Consider the following 23,120-nt stretch of genomic DNA (forward strand, 5'->3'; position numbering starts at 1 on the left):
ATGGAAGACAGCACTAGGAGGAGTCCTTTGATTATCAAAGCATGGGAATTACTCTAGTGCAGTATCACCCTGAGACACCACTTTCTTTTAGTGACAGGTGATGTTTTTGGGATGTTGGAGAGCTCATTTTCCCCTGCTGCACTGAACATGTGTACACCAGATTTTCTTTAGCAATATTAAACCTATCCACCTTCTTTATCTGTTACTGATGAGGAAAGAAATGAAAATACAGAGTGTCTGTGCGGAGAACATAGCAAGTACAAAGGGACTGAAGGAAGAAGATATGTTTATCAACTTCATTAATATTTCTTTTACAGTCTGCTTGGATTCTTGGAGTTTCTATGAACTATTTTTTGAAACATGTAAAAGATGATTAGATAGACATTAATTGAGGTTTTTCCTGAGTGGAGAAGTTCTTTCTCAAAGAGCATAGCATTTTTTATTTCCCATTACAGTTGGCTTTCTGCTTGCACACGTTTGCGGTATCCCACTGAGCAACTCACACTTCTCTCAAGACTTTGCAACATGCAGTATTGCATGTGAACCTACCAGCAGTCCTGCATCCAGATCTTCCTTTAATTTCTAGGAATGACATTCAGCTTATTCTTGTGGATATGAGGAGTTAACTAATGGAGCCAACATCAGCTTTCTGTGAATTGCCTACCACTTTGGCCTGTTACCTTCTCCCTGTATCTATCAGAAGGCAGCTATTAGTGTCAGTCCTTGCTTGGAGAGAGGATGAGAAAGGACTGCAGCCATGGGAGCTGTGGTTCAGCAGAGTTTCCTCAGGTGCCTGGGGAAATGTCTGCTGGGGAAGACAGACTAATCTTTTCTGCAGTGAAGCATGTTCTGGTCCATGTGGAGGAGGGTCCACCTACCACATAGCACTTTTTGGGGATTGCTGTGTTTCTAACATGTGTGACTGGAGCACTATGTTTATTCTTCATCCTGTACTTGTTTCTCATCTGTTTTTCCCCACAATCACACATCACGTAGAGTCGCTTGAAATACAGCTGTTTTCACCAGCTGCTTGCTGGTGAAAGGACTGGAAGGAATGCCGTATGAGGAGCAGCTAAGGACTTTGGGCTTGTCTGGTTTGGAGAAAAGGAGGCTGAGGGGCAACCTCATTGCTCTGTACAGCTTCCTGAGGAAGGGAAGTGGAGGTGGATGATGATCTCTTCTCCCTGATATCCAGCAATGGGATGTGTGGGAATGGTTCAAAGCTGCATCAGGAGACGTTCAGACTTGACATCAGGAAACATTTCTTTACAGAGAGGGTGGTCAAACACTGGAACGGGCTTCCTAGAAAGGTGGTTGGTGCCCTGAGCCTGTCGGCATTTACCTTAACAACATGCTTTAACTTTTGGTCAGACATTGGACTAGATGATCATTGTAGGTCCTTTCCAACTGAAATATTCTATTTTAGTATTTTACACTGGCTATGCAGTGGAATTCACCTGTGCTAATGATATACAGCAGACCATGAGGTAACAAAAGCTGTGCCTGTGAGAGCATATTTGCCTCAGCCACCACTACCCTTGCTCTGCAGGAGGTTAGGAGAAAGTCGTTTGAGGTAGCCCTTCCCTGCATGCAGACTGTGCCTCTTGCAACTTATCTGTGCTTACCATTGCAGATCAGGGTGAAGAGCTAGCGTCTGAGTCACAGCTCTGTCCACATTCATAAAGAGGCGTAGAGGTCATCTTTGTTATTAGGAAATACTCATATAGGGTGTCTCACTGTCCATCCAGATGGGTCATCATGTATGAACTTGCCCATTTTACTGCATAGCCACTGTAGCCTCATCTGTGACATTAACTTGTGTTTGTACAGTCAGTGCTTTGTTCCTCAGAAACCTGGAGCAGATCAGGAGCAGTCAGGTTTTGTGTGGGGTTTCTGAAGTGACAAGAATTATTTCTGTGGAGCTTCCCTGCGTAATTCACAGGTACAACTTGCTACCCAGCCGATCACTGCCTGTTTAGTTTCACCTCTTGCTCAATCCTGGTTTTCAATGTGAAATTCTTAATCATAGTTCATGTCCTTTCTTCAGGAAATGCCATGATAGTAATCTCAGTGTTTGTCTTTTGCTGTCTTTTGGTACTCGTCAGCACCAAACAATACAGAGGGGACACTGTAACACTGAGCTTCCAACTGTCAAACCTCAAGATCCTGTTACAAAGAAATTAGGACAGCAACTGGGTTACTCTACAAGCTTTGATTAAATTGAACTTGTTTACTACCTCTTAAATATTTTCTTTGTTTTATTTTAATTTTTATAAAACTTTTCCTACCTTAAGTAACTTTTGTAAACTTATTTTTCTATTAATACCCTAACATGGCTGTCTGTAATCGGCATGTGATTAATACATTTAATGGAGTTTTGGTCTTGAATGCAATACCTTTGGCACTTTTCCTGATTTTTTTCTCTGTGCAATTCATGTTGGCCACCTGAGACACTTTCTGATTTTTTTGGCATAACATACATTTTGATTCTGTAGTTGATAGCATTATTTTATCAAATAACCTGATAAATTGTTACAGCAAGACTGCAGCAGCAGCCAAAGCACTGATCCTTTCTAATGGTGCACTTTACCTCTGCTCTATTATCACTGCCCATTTCATTATTTGCAAGTTGATTACAGCTGCGTTTCTCAGGGGCTATGAAATATTCAGCAGCCCAGACTAGCCTGGGGAGAATTGCAGGCTTTGCAGCCAAACACCTGCCCTCAAAGGCAAAGAGGAACCAAAAACTTCTCATGTTTAAAATTGATGGGGAAATTCCTTCTTTGCTGTAGCTTTCCCACAACGCTGACTAGAAGTACATGCTAATTAAAAATTGTTGCTCTACTTGTGCTTGTCATTGGACAAGGGGAAGAATAAGAGTAAATATACAACTACTGTATTTCTGCCATACTTGCTTGGCTACAGCAAAGAAGGGGAAAAAATGTTGGTGTAATTCATTGCCTGTGTGAGGCAGTTGGTGTTCTGGGTGGAGTTGGGAAAAAAGCTCTCCATTAAGGGCAAAAATTAACACTACCGGTATGTTCTCACACTTTGTCTCTCTGGAGGACTAGCCAGGAATGATTGACTGAAATGTGCAATATTTTACAAAGTAGGAAACAGATAAGGTTTTTATAAACAGGATACTTCATCATTAAAGTAAAGAAACAATTGCTTTGACCTTGACACTGAATGAGTAAGGCCAGCATTGTGATAATTGAGAATGTAGCTAAGCAACAGTTCTCCAGGAGCTTGCACTGCTTTATTTTTAGTCGACTACACCAGTAAAGGGCGGGGGGGGAAGGAGGAGTTGAATGAGCAAAGCGACTGTTAATGCTTACAAAAAAGAAATTGTTTCTGTCTTTGTGCAAAAAGTTTGAGTTGTAATATGCACTTATACCGATTCTAATTTGGGTTTTCATCAGACGAAGTAATTGAATCAGTGTATCCTTCTGTGGTCTGAACAAGCAGATAGTCTGACTATCTCTGATTTCTTAAGCTGCTTTACAGACTTGAGTCTCTTCTGAAAATTAATGGTGTAGAAGAAATGGCATATTCCTTCAGAAATAGTCTTATTTTATATCTGTTTCTGCTTACTTTGGCAGTAATTACATTTCCTAATCTTAATGGTTAGCACTGTACAGCCTCATTTACTTATTGCTCTAACTTTGGTTTAAACTAGTCTTAAAATACTATAGCAAGCTAGTTCCTTACAAAGTTAACGGTCTAAGACCCTTTAAATCTGAAATACGCATTCAGGGAGAGGAAAGTACTTTCTTCTAGCTAAGTCAATTTACAAACCAAGTTAGTTTAATTTTTCATGTAGGCAATGGAAAGAAAATAAGTCTGAGAAGTTTGACATTTTTATTATATAGGCATTGCAGGATTGATTGCAGCCACATGGCCACTCCATTATCCCATAACTGAAAGTATGTGTTGGAAGGCTGGTGCTAATGGAAGGTTTGCAACCTCTTTACCTCTCTCTGTTCCTGGTAAATCTCTCATCACTGACCTGGATGCTCTTTCTTTAGATAACAAACCAATACAATTACTAAGTAACACTGAGTTTCTGCTCATAAAACCCAAGCAGTTGCAGAAATCTCTCTGAAGATACAATCAATGCATGGCTATAAAATACCCTGAGTTTACATATAGGAGCCTTTAATTCTGTTTTGGTCTACGAAAGCCATATTATTGGCAACATTACATAGCTGAGAGAATAAAATTGTCCTAATTCTCAACCTAACTTCTTTATCAGATCTCTGAAAGTCAGAAGGTAGTAAACAGAGAAAAATAATAAAAAGGGTTTTTAAAACTGTATTAGTTTCTTGTGTTACTTAAATACAGGAAGGAAACCTTTTTCTAAAGTACTTTTCTCCGGATATGATTTAAAATCTGAAGAAATAGAGGATAATGTGTATTGTCTGTTATGTTCTTATAGTGTGGCATAATTGAATTCAGAATTGTGAACTTTTTTTTTTTTGCCTAGGAGGAAACATTTGTCGATATTGTGTATCACTTGAACATCAAGCTCTGCAGAGACTTGAAGGTAATTATATATGCAACTGCTTTTTATTTCCTGTGGTGGTCAGCTTGGCTTTAGTTCAGTTTTCTGTAGACCACTGTAATTTATGAACATGCCGGTGCTAAGCAATTAAACTGGGTAGCAGCAACATTACAGGTAGCTTTTACAGAAGCTGTAGCTTACACTTCATGATCCATGATGTGCTGTGTGAAATTGCCAGTGTGTGTGCATATGTATAAAATAAAGACGTGATACATTTTGAAAATGCAGTTGCTGTTTCCATGTGTTAAAAAGCGGCAGTACCAGTGCCAGCTGAAAGGTAAAATCAGCTGGATGTGGGCTTGTATATGACCATTCAGAAAGTCCTTCCTTTACCCCTCAGCATCCCAGTCTCATAGCTGGTTGTCTTCCTGGAGCTGTGCAAGAGGCATCACATGCTCTGCAGTGCTGGCACAGGCTTTCCTGCCCCAGGTGATGGGAATTATCATCAGTGGATCTGTTTAGGTCAAGCAAAGCAATGGCTGCCTCATTAGAAATCATCATCTTTGCTCACTTTGCCAACTGAAAAGCTGTTTCTGCTGTTGCAATTGCTGTAGGTGCCGCAGATCTATACATTGCATTTGGTTGTTTCAAAGCTTGTTTTGAAAGGTCTGTGTGGTCTCCATGGGTATGGACAGAAATTAAATAACAAAATAGACAGGTGGAGGTTCATATTTCATGTTCAAATTACAAAAAGCCCGCTGCGGAGGGTACAGAAGACAATACTGTGGTCAGGAAGTTAGTCTGGGTATGCACTCTGCAAAGCGTATCTGGTACATTTGTGTGGAGACCAATGAGATCCAGTCTTCACTGCGTGGTCTTGGTGTCGCTTGTGTTCATTAACGGAAGGTCTGATGAGATTTGAGCAATGCCAAATTTATATTGGGTTGTCACTTGAATACTTAACATCTCCCAACACCTGGCAGATAGTTCATTTTCAAACACTGCAGTTATTTTTTATTCCAAGTATCCTGGCCTTTGCTGGGTGGCTGTTTCTAAGTGATCATAGAATCATAGAATCATTTAGGTTGGAAAAGACCTTTAAGTACGTAAAGTCCCACTGTTAACTCAGGACTACCAAGTCTACTACTAAACCATGCCTCTAAGCGATGCATCTATAAGTTTTTTAAGCACTTCCAGGGATGGGGATTCCACCATGTTCCTGGTCAGCCTGTTCCAATGCTTGACCACCCTTTCAGTGAAGAAACTTTTCCTAATATCTAATATAAACCTCCCCTGGGGCAACTTGAGGCCGTTTCCTCTTGTCCTGTCACTTGGTACCTGGGAGAAGAGACCAACACACACCTGTCTACAGCCTCCTGTCAGGTAGTTGTAAAGAGCAATAAGTGATGATATGGTACCACACCAGATTTGGTTGTATGTAATGCACTCAGATTGTGGCTGAGTTGACTGGGAAGATCTGAAGTCCCTTTCTTAGCACAGTGATAGCCTTGAAACTTTCCAGGGAACTGGTGCTTTGCTACTGCATACTGAGCAGGTGGTCATTACTTACAGGATAGTGATAATATCACAAGCAAAAAACTTTCAAGGTAACCACATTGCAATAACTGACCTGGTGCATGTCCCTAGCTTTTCCTAAAGGAAAGTTGGTTTGCTCAGACAAGCTAACTGGTTTAACTTTTCCTTTGCAGAAACAGAGTGCATCTCTTGTAATATACTCAGCTACAGCTTGTCTGACCAGGTACCTCCTTAGCTACAGTGATTGGTTGTATGAGTTTGTGTGGATATACTCCGAGTCTTTCTCTCACTCTCCTTTTCTATCTGTACATAGCATAGAGATGCTTCAATGACAGATCTTGGGCCCATGAGAAATGCATGAATGTAACTGACGTATGATTCATAGAAACATTGCTTCTTGGTAATATTTGTCTTTACAGTGAACGTAGAAGTCCACGAGCTTGGCCAGACACCTTGGAGATAAAATGAGTGTAAAATGAATTCAATACTACTCATGCTTCTGGAGTCTTAGCTTGTGGAAGCCAGAGGACTGTGATGATTGTTTTTAAATCTCTCAAAGATAAAGTGTTTTAATCCTGAACTGTCATTCTCTGTAAAAGCTACTCAGATCTGGAGATGAACCACCTCTGAAAGGTGAGGGGGCTTTCTCTCTTCCCTTTTGACTAGCTCATCATTTTGTAAATATTTTGCAATCTTTTTGCAATAAAAATGCATTGGTGACTCTGATGTGTACCTAAATGACCTGGATAACCTGAACTCTTGCACAGGAAATGAGAAACGATGAACAGGCTATCATGCCATGTAATCCTCCATCAGCATTAGGCAGCAACACAGTGCCATCTGAGCACAGCTGCAGGTCCAGCAAGTTATCCTTCCAGCTCAAAAAAGCTGTGAATCTTAGAGCTGGGGAAAGAAAAAAAAAAGTTTTATTTGGGTTCTAGAGTCTTTTAAAAATCTGGATGTAGTTCTCTGATCCCATTTATAATACTGCCAGAAACAGCTGTTTGGCCTTGACTGAGGCTGGAAGGTGAGGACAGGATCCTTTCAACTGGCTGTGTTGGTGGAGACATAGTATTAAACTTTAGCCTGGCGGCTTGGGATTTTTGACTGTGTAATACACAAACAACCCCGCCATGGGTGAGCTGACTGGTTCAAAGTGAGACTGAAGGAAGTACCTTCAGATGGAGGTGGGGAAGGCAGGTGTGGCCTGTGATGAAGGAGGCTGGTGAACTGAGGACTTGTTTCAGCCAGTCAGGCTGCTGAGGGTCTCAGTGTGGAACCACATCTCCAGGCACGGCACGCACAGAAGGGTCTGGGTATTTCGCTGAGGGGTTCCTCCCCAGAGTTAGTATGGCTCTGCCACATCAAGGCCAAGAGGTTACAGCCAGTGTCAGTTTTAGGAAGCATAGCTCTTTATTTAAATAGTATCAAAAGCATAAGAAAGTGCGAATCAAGTGGTCACTGGTCAAGTGTCCAAGGTCAAGCGATCCTGTCAGCCGAGGGCTGGCAGAAGTATGCGCTGTGCAGTTGTTCCGTTAGAAGTGGAGGAATGGCGGTTTCCTGTGATAGGTGCCATGGGGTGAGGGGTGCGGGAGGGGTGATGAGCAGGGCAGGGTCTCTTGGGTTGGTCTCTGTAGGAGGACAGCTGTGTTTGCAGGCTCCCCCTGGCAAACTTACATCTCATGGAGGACACGGAGGCCTGTTTTGATGTGCATGGTGGCCATTGCTGGGCTTCGCAGAGGTTTGCCCTGTTCCCTGTGTCTCTGCTGTTGGTTGTCTGGCCTGGCACTGGCATGGTGGAGGCACAAGGCGTGTGGCTGAAGGAAGATGTGTGAGGCAGTGAGCTCAGTGCCAGCAGGAGAGGGCTTGCTGGCATCTGAGCTCTGATCAAGACTGAGGGAGCAGGGTCAGGAGCCTGGCCGTGCCCACCACCAGAAAGGCAGCAAGAGGGGATGAGGAGGTGCTTCTCTCAGAGTGGCTGGTGCATGGGACACATGGTTCGCTGCTTAACATTTATAGCTCACCTGTGTTGGAAGTTACTCAGGAATAGCTGCTCTGCTTTCGTTCCCATCTTACCCCTTTCCCTAATAACATCCACGTGCAAACAGCCCACCACTGCGCCCAGGCTGGGGTTTGTATATATACAGCATTAATAAAGAAACACACAAGCCTCAGCCTGAGCCACCTCTGTTTTGCTTGTGTGGGTTTTTTTTTTTGGGGGGGGGGGGTTCAGGGTTTTGGTTTTTGTTTCTTTGTGGTTCTTTTTTTTTTCTTGGTGGGGGTTTTTTATGTCTTTTTTTTCTGGGAAGCCCTCTCTCCTTGTCTTTTAGCATTTTACTTTGAGTTGGTAAAAGCATTTTCTCTCTGTGTTGATGTTAATGGGCTCCGCTGTGTTGGCTAGCATGAGCCTCAAGACATCTCTTATCTCTGCTGCCATCAGCGGTAGCTTCTGCATGTCTGCAGGTTTCCTTCCCCAAGATGTCAGGTTTTCCCTATGCTTTCTTTAGATTGCCCTTCCAGATGGCCAGCTCTCCTGCAGGAGTAAGAACACCCGGGCAAGGGCACTCAGCTGCAGCTCCTCAATCTGAAAGGGTCATAAATACGTGAAGTTTGTGCTTTTCATTACACTGAACGTAACAGGAGGAGCTGCCGTGTCAGCATGCTCCCAAGGGGAGGATCTGCACAACAGCAGGGGGTTGAAAAAAACCTTTTGAGAGCAATGTCCCTGGGCTGGGTGTTGGTGACTTGCAGTCAGTGATCTCAGAGTTCATCCGTGGGTCTGACTGTATTTGCTGTCTTGCCCTTACTTCTTTGTTTCCTGCCTCCTTGCTGTTTGCATGGCCATGTTGCTGAGCCTGGGTGCCTGTGGCTGTTCTGAGGGCTGCTGGCAGTGAGCACCAGCAGCTTGCCCCCTGTCCCAAAATAACCCAGCCACCTCCTCACGGAATTCCAGCATTAGGTTGATGTTTGTGAGGAACATGGTGGCAGGTGACATTTTTGAGGAGGTGAGGTTCTGTGAGATTTCAGCCCCCTGACCCTGGTGAGCTGGGAAGGGAGGTGATACGCCATCAGCAGGGCCTGAGTGCTGCTGAGTGGCACAGCCCAAGCTTTCATGGTGCCTGGAGGATGCCTAGGTGGAAAGAAGGAGGTGCGGGAGTCAAGCTTGTGCAGGTCCACCTTAAGTCAGGTGTGGGAAAACAAGTGAGCAATCGATTGCTAGGATGCTGCTCACGATGTGGTGTGCTTAACATAACACGCCTTCTCAGATGTAATGTAAAGGAATTAAAGAACCACCTCACAAGAGGAGTTAAGGTTGTTTTATTTATCTATAGATAAATACTTGTGTATAGATATTGTATAGAAGTGGAGCGATTCAAATATTCTTGCGGCGCGTTTGCATCTGCAGGGCTACAGCGGTGGGTGTCTGAACCATGAACTGCGCTGACTGCAAAAATAGGCTTACGTTGCAGGAATGACTAAGGCAATTACAGAGCTGCATGAATGATTAATTTACCCTGCTTTTGTTTTACTTTTGATCCCAGGCCCTCTTAAAAAAACCAAAGCAACCCAAAAACAACAAAAAAAGCAATTTTGGAAGAAGTTGTTTTTAAAATAAAAAATAAGTGTTGTAATAACAGCTTGACTACGCAGATGTGCACCAAAACTACTCCAAGAGGAACAGAATAAAAAATCAGTTGCTACCATATCTGTAGCATGAATATTTGAAATTTGTAGACAAGTAATTGCCAAATACTTCGCAATCAGAGTATCTATTCACATTTTAGGAGGATAATGTTATTCTTCAAAGAAGATATGCAGTGACATAGTGGTAGTGCTTTCTCAATAGCTCTCCTTTAAGCTCAGTTTAGAAATCATTTGTTTTGATGTTAAAATTACTCCACATATTTGAGACAGACTTCAGCTGAACAACTATCTAACACGTGCTAGACACATATTGATTTTATTGTCTTGGCCCAACGTTTCCCCTGGGCATCATATTATTTATTCATAAGTAGAAATGATGTCTGACAGGCAGTTAGAAGGGTGTAGAGCTGTAGTCCAGAAACAATGTGAAAACCTTTGCAAGGACCCCAAGAAATCAATGTGGTGATGCTAAAGAGCAGCCTTTTAATTCTGAGCACACATTCTTGCAATCATTCAGTGTGGAAAAAGAAATTTAAATAACAAATAGTTACTATTAAAACTGCAGGCCTAAATTTTCATTCATCTTTATTCCAATTATTCGAGCCAAGGTGGAAGTAGGACTGAAGGCAGCTCGCCAAGCCCAGACACCTTTCAGCCATAAAGCAGGCTTGCTGCTCTAGCCCTAATTTGCACATTTGTATGTAGATTTCTGTTGGAAGTAAGATATTTTTATCAATAAAGATTTAAAACCCGAACATTGTTCAGAGAGCCAAGATATTCCTAAAATCTGCATGATTCATAGCCACTTACTCTAATTGATTGTTAGACTGATGTCTGTACAGCAGATTAAAATAATAAATAGCTGGTATTTTTAGAATGTGAGTTGAAATATTTTGATAAGCTAGTCATTGTGATAGACCTGTTTGAAAAAAATTAGGCAAAAGGAGATTTGTTCTGATTTTGTTCATTCAAAATTAGATCACAGCATACTATCAAGCAGTATTTGCTGGCGGAAGAGATAATTTTATTTCCAAAAGTGTTTTGTCCACTGAAAAAAAAAAATCAAGCTCACAGGTAATCTTAGGAAAATTTTTAGCTGACCTTATAGTTTTCTCAGCAAGATAAATAACTTTGTTGGAGTATTATATTTGAAATGAGGTAGACATCTGAATATCTTTTCAAATCAGGCCACTATGGAATTTGTTTCCTGTTATTTAAAATACTGATAATGCTGAAAAGTCAAAAAATAGCACAACATCATGTAATTAAATATTTCATTTTAATGTATAAACACAAGGGAGCTGAACTAAATTTGTTCTGGTGTTTCTTGACTTTCTAGTACTTGACTTTGAACCTCAATGTTCATTGATATATGGGGTTGGGAATTTCAAAATTTGCTTTGCATATTTTGAGGGGGAGGGGAAATATAAGAAAAGAAGTAATTTCAACTCTATATGCATGAAAGTTACTGCTTTTCTCTTGGTTAATAAGAAGGTCATGTTATTTACAGTGAAATCAACGCACGCATTAACCTCGCGGAACTAAGAAGTTAACATGTATTCCTTAGATTTAAGGTCTGCAGAACACCTTATAGTCATTTCCCCCAGGGAAGGCTTTGACCTCTTCAATCCTGAAACATCACAATAAATGCAATTTTAAATCACTCAACTGGGACAGCATAATCTGCGTCCGTCCAGAATAAGTAAGAGTGCCTGAGGCGTGCACATATTTTTATTTTTTTTTTTCCCCAGGAAGTGGTATGGTTTTAAAAAGAGGGGAAACATTCGATACCTCTTGGTATCGAATCTAGGAAATCTAGGTATCTTCTAGGAAATCAAACGTATGAACTTTCGCATTTAGTGTTCTGACATATGAAGATGGCATTGGGGAGGCACTACAGTGTTTTCATATGCCTGTCTTCCATGGATTTGAAAATCTAATTTCATTTGACTATATCTGAAGGAAGTGTAGCAAAAATGACATTTTTCTGGGCTATTGTACATGTTGCAATGGGCCCATTTTTTACAGTTGCTATCTGATGAGAACTTGAAGTCATGAAAATACTTCATTTCTCAAAAATGGATGCACTTTGATTTGCTCTTGCCAATGCTTTTGAATGCTGCTGTTAACTTGCAAGAGTTACCATGTATTTGCAAGTAGGTTTTAAATAACAAATTTACTGCATAGCGTTAAGAACGTCTGAATGTTAAGTAGCAACTTTAAATGTCACTTTTCCAAACTGTTAAACTACAGCTGTAATAATAATTCTTTTAATCTATTTAGATAGCTGATAGCCAGTCGATTGATGAGGTTTGTTCATCCAAAGCTCAACTGCATCTCTCTGCCTCTCTGATCTGTTTTCTTAATTTAGTTCTGTCATTACTGTTGTCAGGAACACAACTCTTTGCTTTTGACAGCAGAATATCCACCCCCAGATAAAGCACTAAAACATGAATATACGCATTTTCTGCTTCACCAGCCTGGAGTGCTCTTTGGGACCCTCAGGCAGAGGAAGCCTTCACCAGAGCTGGTCACCTGAGGTCCCGCTCTAGTCAGGGGAGGGAAGTAGCTACTTTTAGGACATGGTCCATTTAGCATCTTTTGAAGGCTTATTTTATTGTATGGTGAGTTGCATCTTATAAGAGCCTTATCAGGATGCTGTAGGGGATGCTGACAGGAGTGTATGTGCCCAGCTGTGGGATGGAATTCAGCTTCAGACTGACACACACATAGAGTTACTTCTGAGCAGCTGGGTCTTCATGTGGATGCAGCATCTCTGTTCAAGTCAAGACACCCTCCATCAAGTGGAGGTGTCATCCCTGCAGCTGGTGGAGCCTGGAAAGCAGTGCCACTCTCCCTGAGCCAGGTGCTGCTCTGTGGGATCTCTTGCTACAAATGACCAACAGGGCTGGATGGGACACAGTGTTCTGGGGCTCAGTGTGCTCTTCCAACCTACAGTTACTTAGGACAGTGATATATTAACAAGCTGGTGTGTTACCTGTTGGCTTCCCTTTGGATGTTGATTCTTACTAGCTTTTAAACAACATAGTGAAGAGCACAAAGCAAAAAAAGAAGAAAAAAAAAAGAAAGGTAAGCCATATTTTAAACAAGCATTTCATTGTTAAGGTTTATCTGAATACAGTACAGCAAAAAGGGTTTCCTTAATTTTGCAATGATGTTGTGTTCCTAAAATTTTTTTCTTCTGATGCTTTGCTGGAACTTTTGATGAGACATGGTTGATTTGGAAACCAACATTAAAAAGGTCATGTATGGGAAGAAGGTGTCTGTTGCCTTTTTTCCCCCTAAACAATAATTCATCTGATGTCAACATGTCTTTGGTGAAACACCTTGCCTCACCAAACAGATATTTTCAGAGGCGTAATGAGAGGCTGGGGGATACTAGGCCCTCCTCACAGGTCAGTTGGATAAAAGGCAGCACTGTTGTTGATATTGTCATCTGCTGAAAGGCAAATGTGTTTTGAGGCCAGGGTTTGTTATTGAGCTTAAATGGACCCCAGATGTCTCTGCTGTCTTAACTTTGTAAAATGGCTGAGCTAAGGAGAGGACAAAAAATATTATCTGAAATATTTTCTAACAGAATTAAATAGCAAATCATATGTAATCATATGTAAATCAATTTTAAAAGACCAAATTAGCTGTAGAACACAGAAGTTTCCAACCATTGCATACAGATATTTTAGGAGCCATTAGAAGGTAGTAACTCATGAAAACCAATTTAGCTAATGTCTTGGGATTGAAAAATCAACCATGAAGGATGCTGAATAAGGCATGCTTCTCCCTCCAGAGATGTCAGTGGACTGAAAGGTGTTTAGGAGCCAGCCCTCAGGATGCCTGTGGTCATGAAGCAATGCCACACCTCAGTCTCAGCATGGTCTACGTGTGGCTTGTGTAGCTTTTACCTTGTTCAAACCTGCTGTACAAAGAAATTTGTTTGCTTGAGCATTTCTGTAATAGGTATCTATTGCTTTTATAATAATGGTAGTAAGAATCAGCCTCATTTCATATCCAAAGCCCTTCTGGCCCACCCCTCCACATATCCCCCAGTTCACCTGCAATATCAGCTTCATCACTGACCTGCCATGTATTCAAACCGGTATCCGTGGGCTTTATTCACTGCTGTTGCCAAAATTAAGGATGAGCTGTGGGCAGACATCAACACACTTAACCTCATTTTCTCCTTTTAAATCCCTTCTTCTAATCCCCTCTGCTATAATCCCTGGGGAAAAAAAAACCCTAGGTTAACAATGTGTTACAGCCACTGCTTCTTATGTTGACTGATGCTGTTTCTTTGTTTCCTCCTACTTCCTTGTCAACCATCCACTTATTGGAGTGTTTTTATGCTTAAATGTGACTGTCTGAGGCAAGAACCACGTTTTTTGTTCTCTCTGAGCCAGCCTCCAGCATGCCATGTATGGGACTCCTGGATGCTACCGTAATGCAAGGAAGAGAAAATAACAGCTCAGTGTTTCACAGCTTGTATGGGTTTTTTTCATAGCACCATGTAGGAAAATGAATGTTGTTATCGTATGGCAGGTGAAATTTGGTAAAGTAACTTGGAAATTAAAGAAATTTGGAAAGAAGTAACTCAATGTGTGTGTCTCAGTCTGAAGCTGAATTCCATCAAACTTTCAAAGGTGAAAAATGAACATTAATAAGAAATGTTCTTACATTATTTCTGTTTATTTTGAATGAGCTGGAATACAGACACTTTTTTTCTTAAGGGCTTGTGGCGTTCTCAGTATTTGATATCAGATCTCCCAACACTTCTGTTTGCAGGTGTATGTTCAGCACTGCTGCAGATGAGGACTGTGGGAAATGGGAGATTTGAGTATGGATGGGACATTTGCTTACTGTTTTCCCAAGCATCCATAGGAGCTCTTTACCAGAACCTATGTCCTTAATTTAATCATAACACTTCCTCAGGTCTCCTGCCACAATGACTTTATGCCTTCGGGATTACGGAACAAAGGGAACATAATCCTATGAGCTGGCAGTACTCAGAAAATCAGTAATATAGGAGCCTTCCCCTACACCTTTGTTCATATACCCCTACTGTCTAGACCATCAGCTTTCACATGAGGGCATGCTGCGTGCCTGGGCCACAAGGACAGGCTGAGGCAGGACAGCAGGCGTTAGGAGCTGTGCTTTCAGGGCAGCATGTGTTTTGCCACAGCAGGCACATGCATGTGGCAGCGTCACAGGCTCTGCATGCTGCTGCAGCACTCAGCTGAGCCCAGGTGGCTGCTCCTCTTGGGAGAGCATCAGCCTCGGCAGATTCGGGTGGGTTTGTGCTGGGACCACAAAGGGTTCCTCTGCACCTGCATCACGTACGGAAGATTTTTACACCAGTACTATTGAAATATAAATATTATAATGAATATAAAATAATCATTTTTACATAAAATACCTTACTGGTGTTGCTACGCTGTAGTTTTCTTAACATTTGAGTTAAACTTCATTGTCTTCTATCATTTCAAAAAGGGTTACGTTAATTGGAATAGTACATTCAAGTCAAGAAATATTTGAGGGACAATAGTCTTCCTGTAGATCTCATATCTCATAAAAAATCTCCCGAGTGCTGTTAAAAGCATTTGCTTCCTTTTATTGAAATGTAGGGCCTACATAGAACACATGCCAGTGTAGGGTGGGATAAAGTTTTAGCTACCATTTGGGATAGGAATATTGTAATTGCCATTGAATCTATTTTTTAATATCTCTATTGGCAAATATGGGGGTTGAATTCTTACACAGGGATTGACAGTATTCCCTTCCTGAAATCATGCTAAATCTCAATATATGGGGTTTTGGTGTATAGGAACATCACGATTTTAAATGTCACTATCACTGACACTTTTTGAGATAAGTAACATATACCAAGGAGAAACTAAACTTCCTTTTCAGTGGTGTAAATCCTCTTTGTGATGCCTTTAGATGAGCTGTTATGCTCTCTCAATAAAGCAGATACTCTTGGACTTCCAGGTACTTTGCATCTTTGGCATGGAGAGTATCTTCATTTTGCATGATAGACTAAGAGGAATGCATCCATGTCAGGTTGACTGAGTTGACGATGGTGGATTGAGGTTGCTGGCATAGGTTGGCAGAAAAGTTACTGAATAGGAGAAGTACATAAACATTATTTACATGTCTTCTGTATTTGCAGGATGTTTGTCAGTATGTGCATGTGTAATGCATTTCTAATTGGTGCTTGAATAAACATAGGCAGGGCTACACTACAACACTTTTTACTGGTGTGAAAGAGGTCGTGGTGTGAAAAGTTAAAATATACAAAGTTCAGTCTCTAAAAATACGTGAAATAATACATTTCTTGCTTATTGAGGAAGTCATGTAATGGATCCAGAAATTGAAAAGATTTAAAACCACAAAATCAGAAGTATTAGATCAAGCTTTTCCAAACTGAATTAAAATATATTTGAAAGGAAGATCTCTAAGATGCAGCAGAGTTAGTTTATTTTTGTTTCTCCAGAAAGTCTGAACTGGACCTCTGTGTTCAGGGTTGAGGAACAGTTCAGCACTCTTGGGACTCCAGGTGCAGGGACTTCCCTCCCTGCGGACAGTCAGCCAAGCTGCCCGTTACGATAGCACTTTCTGTCATGCACATGCTGGGCTACTCTCTGCCACTCTCGGACCATCAATTCAGTTTAAGCAACTATCACATTGTAGCAGCTTGGCTTAGTAGTGTCTTGACCCCTCAGTTATGTTCATCACTGTGACTAAAACCTACTATATTCTCTTCCAGCTATTTTTTACATGGTGTAACTTAATTGCCACTTGGGAATTTAGGTTGACTATTGTTAGCAGTTTAATCAGTGAAATATCCACATAATACCTAGTTCTTCTAAAGAAAGTATTGAGCACTCTCTGCCTTGACAACACCAGGAATGGATGTGGGCTTGGGCTTTCAGCCTTACCTCTGAGTGTTCTTATATCTGTTTTATTAAGAGACTGTATCTTGTCTGAAGCCATCAAAACCTTTTAACTTTTAAACTTTACGGCCATCCATTGAACAAAGCAAGCTGCAAACATGCCATTGAATATAAATTTTCTTCAGAGCTACTGATGGACTTTTCTTCAGAGCTAGTGAAGCTGTAGCCTGCAACTTGCTTCGAGGTAACTGAAAAAAAATGGGAAGCATCGGTCCTATCAATATACCATCGCTATGCTTCTATTTAGAGGCCTTTTAAGCCTGCCTTTGCAAATGATGCCTTAAAGCTTTTAATGTTCTTGCACTGCAAGAAGCTGAGCAACTTTTTCAGTGCTTATTCACAGCATGTACTCTTGGCATATATTCCTGCAGTCCACATCAGGCAGAAATCCCTCTCAAATGAAATGGGCTTTTTGCCTGACACAGTCTCTCATTCTAACTAAACTAGCAGTAACAGACTTAACTATAAATTATTTTTTACTCTGTGCACATTCCCTAATAATTACCCTGAACTAGTAAATATTTCATTGTATGAGTGAGATACAGGAGCTTTTAATTCTTTAAACTCAGCAACCGTCTTTCATTTCAGGACTGGTTCTGTTGGAAGAGGAGTTTGGTTTGTTTTTATAGTAAAAGAGATCACTCTTGAAAGCAAACCTGAGAGTATAATAGGGGCACTACTTTATGAAATTACTACCTTATAATACATTAAATTTGGATTTCTTCCCCACTGAGCACCTTCTGCATTAGAGATTGGGGTGGCCAGGTCTAGGAGGGCTGGATTCTTTTTTTAGTGCTTTTATTTATCAGGTATGCATTAATATTTAGAAGAGGCTGATTCATGCTGGACTACATTTTCAGTATGGATTTAATTCCACCAGGAATCAGGGTAGTGGAACGTGGTGCATGGCAGCTGGCACAACAGCATTTTTAATCAAATGATAGATTCCAGCTGGTGGGGAGTCAACTGAGTTCTATAGCAGACGTGACTTAATGCCGATCTTCCTTATTTCTTCAATAAAATGCATTACCTTTGCATATTAAGCAAATGTAAATGGAGGAAGGGAAGTGATGGAAAGCAGATTTGTAGGTTTGCTAGAAATAAAACTAATCATTGTAACTTCCTAAGATGAATTAAACAAGGGAGAATGTGGGGTTTTGTGTTCTGAGTGATAAATTAACTTGGCCTCCTCTCACATGTCATGAAATAATTTCTGGTTTGCAGGTGCGCTTGTGATTGCAAGGTTCATTTGCTATACTCTGTCCTTTAATATTGCATTTGGTGCTTTTTAGCTGCCTACTCCTGTCACTGTCACCAGGCATCATCCTTACGCTGGTCGTCAGCCTCTACACGGTACTTGCCTGGCTAGGTTACAGTGTGGTGGTGTGAACAATTAATGCCAGCAGCAAAGTGGGGGTCTGTCTGGTGTCACTGAACTGAATATTGTTTCAGACAGGCCTTTTCCAGTAATGTCTTTTTTTGTGCTCTCACTAGAAGTGTGAAGATTTTGGTAAGATTCAGATAATGAAGATCTTACCAATACATAGACCTGAAAGAATGTAATTGTGCTGTGAAGCCAAATGTAATGGTACTGGAAAGGTCAGTGCATACTGGAAAATGTCAACAGGTGCTGCATTGTCAATGATTTTTCTTGTTAGCTTCTATCCCACAATCGAAGCTTAGTGCTTAGCCAGGACAAGTGACTTATTCATTACTTGATGCTCACGGGGGCTTAGTTCATGCTGTTGAAAGAAATGGCAAATGCCACAAAACCCCCATATGTTGGCTAAGGCTTTTCATCTGGTTTTCTCCCCATCTGGAAGCTGTAGGTGACATATGCTGACGAGTTGTCTTTCTGTTATTTCGCTGTTGGGTGTCCACAGAACTGAGGTGAAGTTCAGCATCACCTCACCAGAAGCAGCAGGGTCTTGGTGGGAGCAGGTGCCTCGCTGTCCTGTCTGGAGCTGACAGGCATGAACCTTTGAGGAGCTGATAACTCCCATCCCATTAGCTGGAGCTGCAGAGCTTTGGTATTTCAGAGTCCAGCCTGAAGGTAAATAGAGTATGAAAAAGCATGTCTGATGTGTGGAGACCCTTTCTGAGCGGAGTGATCCCTGTTCTCTCCTTGTCCCCCTGAGGTCACTTGTTTCAGTCAGGAGCTGCTGCACAATAGCAAGATCAAAGCCACTGGAAGCAATCAGACCTCTTGATGACATCTGCTGAAAGTGTGCTACAAGGTAAGCTTTCTTTTTACTTTATTTGTGTGTTCAGAACTTCATCCTTGGCAAAGGTCCTATGGAAGAGGAGTACTAAGGAGTATTTTTATGTAGATGTCTGCAATTAACATAAATCATTAATCCAAGCTAGCAAGAGAGTATTGATTGCAGTGGTTTTGCACTATTTTCTGACAAGATGGAAAAGGGGTGAGAGAAAAACAAAGCCAAATTGATCTTATAATTTCAGGAGTGGTCTTGAAAATAAAAATATTCACATAGCTTCTATTTATTGCCTGTATTATTTCCATGATGCTTCTGTACTTATTATCTGTTTCTGACAGCATTGCAGCATATACCTTTTGTGTTAGGTTTGGTTTTGCCATGTCAGTTGCCTTGTTCCTCGTGTAACTTAGTGATGCCATGAGTAAGTTTAAAATGGTTCTGGATGTAGAAAATGCACAGAAAAAGAAAAAAGTAGTCTGAAATATGGCAGAATAATAGGAGTTTGAAGGAGATACTTAGGTAAGCTATATGGCAGATTAATAGGAGTTTGAAGGAGATATTTAGGTAAGCTTTTGTATTTAATATTATGAAAAGTTCATATTAAGCTTCTGTTGTGCATTGCTAGTTCAAGAGGTGTGCTGGAACCCTGGTTTCTTGTGTCTGCGACTGGTCAAACCCCCAAATTTATTTTGGTGCAAAATGCTAGATTAGAAACTTCCTTTTTTTCATACAGCAGCTAAACTGGGCCTTTTGAAAACAGTAATGAAACAATATAGAGAGAAATTCATCCCAGAGCAGCCAAGTGTATTTTGGCCAGGCATTTTCCTGTAGCACCAAGAACCCAGCCTCAGCAATCTTGTCTGACACATCCTGGACAAGTGCTGTATAACGCAGTCAGCAGCTTTTGGACAGGAACATGTATTTCCCACTTTCTCCTACTCTCTCTATTCATCTGGAAATCTTAACCCACGTCTGGGAGATATTTCTAACTTCAGCTTTCTTAAGCGGTGACATATTACTGCGGGACATTTCAGTCACCTTCAATTTCAAACCAAATTTAAAAATGTGGAGCCATCTTTGGTGATTTAAACTAACCTGAGCAAGCAGTGGATGTGTTCACATTTTTGGAAGAACCCTGTTTGTTAACAGGCTTTACGTTCTCTAAGGTGTGTGTTGATGAGCATCAAACAGTTGAGGTTGTGATGACTAAGTTAAAAGTAACAGGTTTGCCTACAGCCTTATTGACTGGAATAGCAGTAGACTGGTTTTTGTTTGGAGGTGTTGAGTTTCAGGTACCACCTGCAAAGATTAGAACAACAGTCTGTTGGTTTTATTGAAGTTCTGTCAATTCAGAGGATTCGTTTCAATGAAAACCGTTAAATGAAGGGTAACAGATTCATACTGGTCACGTAGTTTAAGAAAGCAGCTATTTCGGAACTAATTAGTCTATTTATGAAATAATCTAATAAATATTTAATGATTTGTTCAATTCTTATAAACAAATATTTGTGCTTGTAGATACTAATTACATGAGCAGAGCTCTTCACTTTGCATAGGCAGAGTTATATTTGTGTTGAAGTGTTTGTTGTATTCATGCCAAAAAAACACCAGAAAAACTCATTAAAGTTCTGATCCTTCAAATGTGCATGTGTTTAACTTGACTGTTCAAATAATGTTGCTTTGGCAGTGTCGATTTCAGTACTTTGATCATGAAATACCTCGTGTAAGGAGGGTGGGAAGCCATACAGAGGTAGTGTTGATCTGTATGAACAGTCATTAGTGAGTACATGTTGCACCCTTCCCTGGAGGCAGAAAACCATGTTTCTGCTGAGTTGCTGGGTATAACAAGATTGCTCACCAAAGATACTTACTGTCTTGAGATCCGTTTTGCTGATGCTGTCTTAGCCTGAACTCGAACTTGAGAGTGACTGTTTCTGTCTTTTGCTGTGCATGGATTTCTCCGGGTGCTGCTCGCCAGCATTCAGGCTTTTACTCCACCAGATGTTAGCTGCAACACCTTCGGCTCAGTTCCCTGAGCTAGACTAGGGATAGCACAAAGACGTCTATAGATGTAAACAAGAATATTAGTTGAGTGTCTTTACAAATAACAGAAGATAATTTGTTTGCCCCGTGGAAGAGGAATGTTTACTATCTAGCAAGGAAGGAAAAGTGCTTTCCCTCCAGGCTTTACTAAGCAGAAAAAATTACTGCAGCTTAAAGCTGACTGGAGTCCCTGAACCTCTCATGTTAGATACCAGCAAATCCTCAACTGAGATTTTTGGGATACAAAAGAAGAACCCTGGGGACTAACAGGGAACAAGCTAGGGCAAGGTTATGAGAGAAGTATGGGAATAAAATAAAAGCTATTTAAAATTCATGAGGGGTGGGGAAAGGAGATCCACAAGAAGATGACAAGGGTGGATTTCTGTGATTGTTGCTCCTGAAGGATGGCTGGCAAACACTCCACCTGACAGCATTTCATATGCATTTCTGCCTGGCCAAGATCTCATTTATAATTATAACAAGGTATTTGAATTTCTTCTGCACTACTTCTGTGTGGAGTTCTTCCTGCATTGGTTTTCATGTTTATTTTCTCGAAGGAGAAAAAAAAATTGCAGACTTCCCAAATATTCTAAGAAGAAAAGCCAGCCGTTTATTTAAGCTGGCTCTCAATATGCAAAAAGATGCCTCCAAAAGAAAATGCTAATGTTTGGCTTTGAGCTTTCCTGAGAACACAAATAAACTGCTGTTTATTTTTCGTCTTCGGAGATTTTTTAGGTGTTTTTATTTCTTCCTTGTTCTTTCAAGCCTTTTTTGCTACTTATCTAGAATCTCATGTAACTTTGATATTTATCTTTGCAATAGAGTAATTTGCATGAAGATATGCAGGGGTTTGAGAACGTTTTCTTTACCAGTAGACTTAATAGGAAGTTAAAAATCATCTGTTTTCTATTCGGTATCTATTTTGAAGTGCATGTTGAAAGAGACATATGCTGCCGCATGTGTGATGAGGCTAATTCTGTCTTTGCCTTAATGGAGTCATTCACACTGAGCTTCCATTCTGATGAATTCAATGAGAAATTATGAATTTAGTTTCACAGTGGGCTCTCAGGAGGTTGCTTTGTTACAGCACTGACTCCTTTCTCAAAGTTCTTTGAAACTCATCCAGCCCTAAGTCCACCCCAGCCTGCTGCTGCCACTGCACTCCGTTCCTTGAGGAACATCCAAGGGAAGTTAGGGGTGGCTGAAGGCTTCAGGAGGCTCCAGCACTGCTTTGGATGCAGCCTTACTGTGAAATTAAAATCAAGTCTTGGTAAAGCGACAAAAACTGACGTGCGTCAGACTATCCTAGTCTACCCAGAGTTTTGTTCTCTGAGGCTCCCCATGGCACTCCCAGTACCTTTGTGCATCAGAGACTTGTGGAAATGGAGTAGCTGTAAAGGTGAATTTTTGAGTGGGAGAGTTTATCCTTGACTCCACAGCATTTGCAGGTTATCTAAATCAGGGTTATTGCTGAAGGTGGGCTGTGGCCAACCACATGGTCATTCTGACTGTCCGCATCTGAGCATCAGTGAATGGCATTGAAGGATTTCTTTTTAATGGGCATGTTAAACATGGTAGAAATTTAATTTTAGTGTTGTCAAAAGTCATTTCTGATACAAATGATTTGCTGGCAAATGAGACGTTAGGTCTACCATAATTTGGGGCTCATCCAAGTTTCCATCCCTCTAAATGCAACTGATCCAAATGATGGTTCAGCTGTGCACAGTGCTCTTTGGTACTTTAGTGCAGAAGAGTCATTCTGACCGCGATGATGAGTGCAATAGCTAAAACCCTAATACATTAATAACAAAATGTGCCTGCCATCACCTCCTTGAAAAAACACTGAAACCCCAGTGTGGTTGGCTGTTGCTTTCATCCACTGCAAGTGGAAAATGCTTTAAACAAACACCTATTTCAAAGTTCCCTGTGGGCATTTTTATTACAGAATATAGTGTTACTATTGAATATCTGAAGATACCACAAAAATTTTATTTAGATGAATAATCAAAAATTAGCAAAAAATATTGGTATCAAAGAAAATAAACATGTCTTAGAATAAAACCCTCTATAATGAGTCATATCATATTTTATACAGCGATCACAGTGTATAAAATATTCTGGTAAAATTTCCCAATTCACATAGTTCACTCTGCAGTGGTATGCTCACAAAGATACTCATCCCAGCTTTACTAAAGTAAGGACAGAAAC

The 23,120-nt window shown here is 40.8% G+C and overlaps 1 protein-coding gene across 7 annotated transcripts in view; it reads left to right on the plus strand.

The window, feature by feature from the left end:
• Positions 1–23,120, plus strand: part of LOC119144790 (zinc finger protein 704-like) — a 240,270-nt gene that overhangs the window by 22,011 nt on the left and 195,139 nt on the right. For 4 of the 7 annotated variants that reach the window (XM_037380583.1, XM_037380580.1, XM_037380572.1 and 1 more), the window contains exons 2-3: positions 4,487–4,546; positions 18,789–18,887. The gene's annotated coding sequence lies outside the window, so the exon portion shown is untranslated. Of the gene's footprint in view, positions 1–4,486; positions 4,547–6,213; positions 6,264–18,788; positions 18,888–23,120 lie in introns of those variants that run through there. The other 3 variants (XM_037380586.1, XM_037380574.1, XM_037380573.1) reach the window with 2 other exon arrangements.

The sequence above is a fragment of the Falco rusticolus genome, chromosome 3 (genome assembly GCF_015220075.1).
Source record: "Falco rusticolus isolate bFalRus1 chromosome 3, bFalRus1.pri, whole genome shotgun sequence".
Taxonomy (NCBI): Eukaryota; Metazoa; Chordata; class Aves; order Falconiformes; family Falconidae; genus Falco; species Falco rusticolus.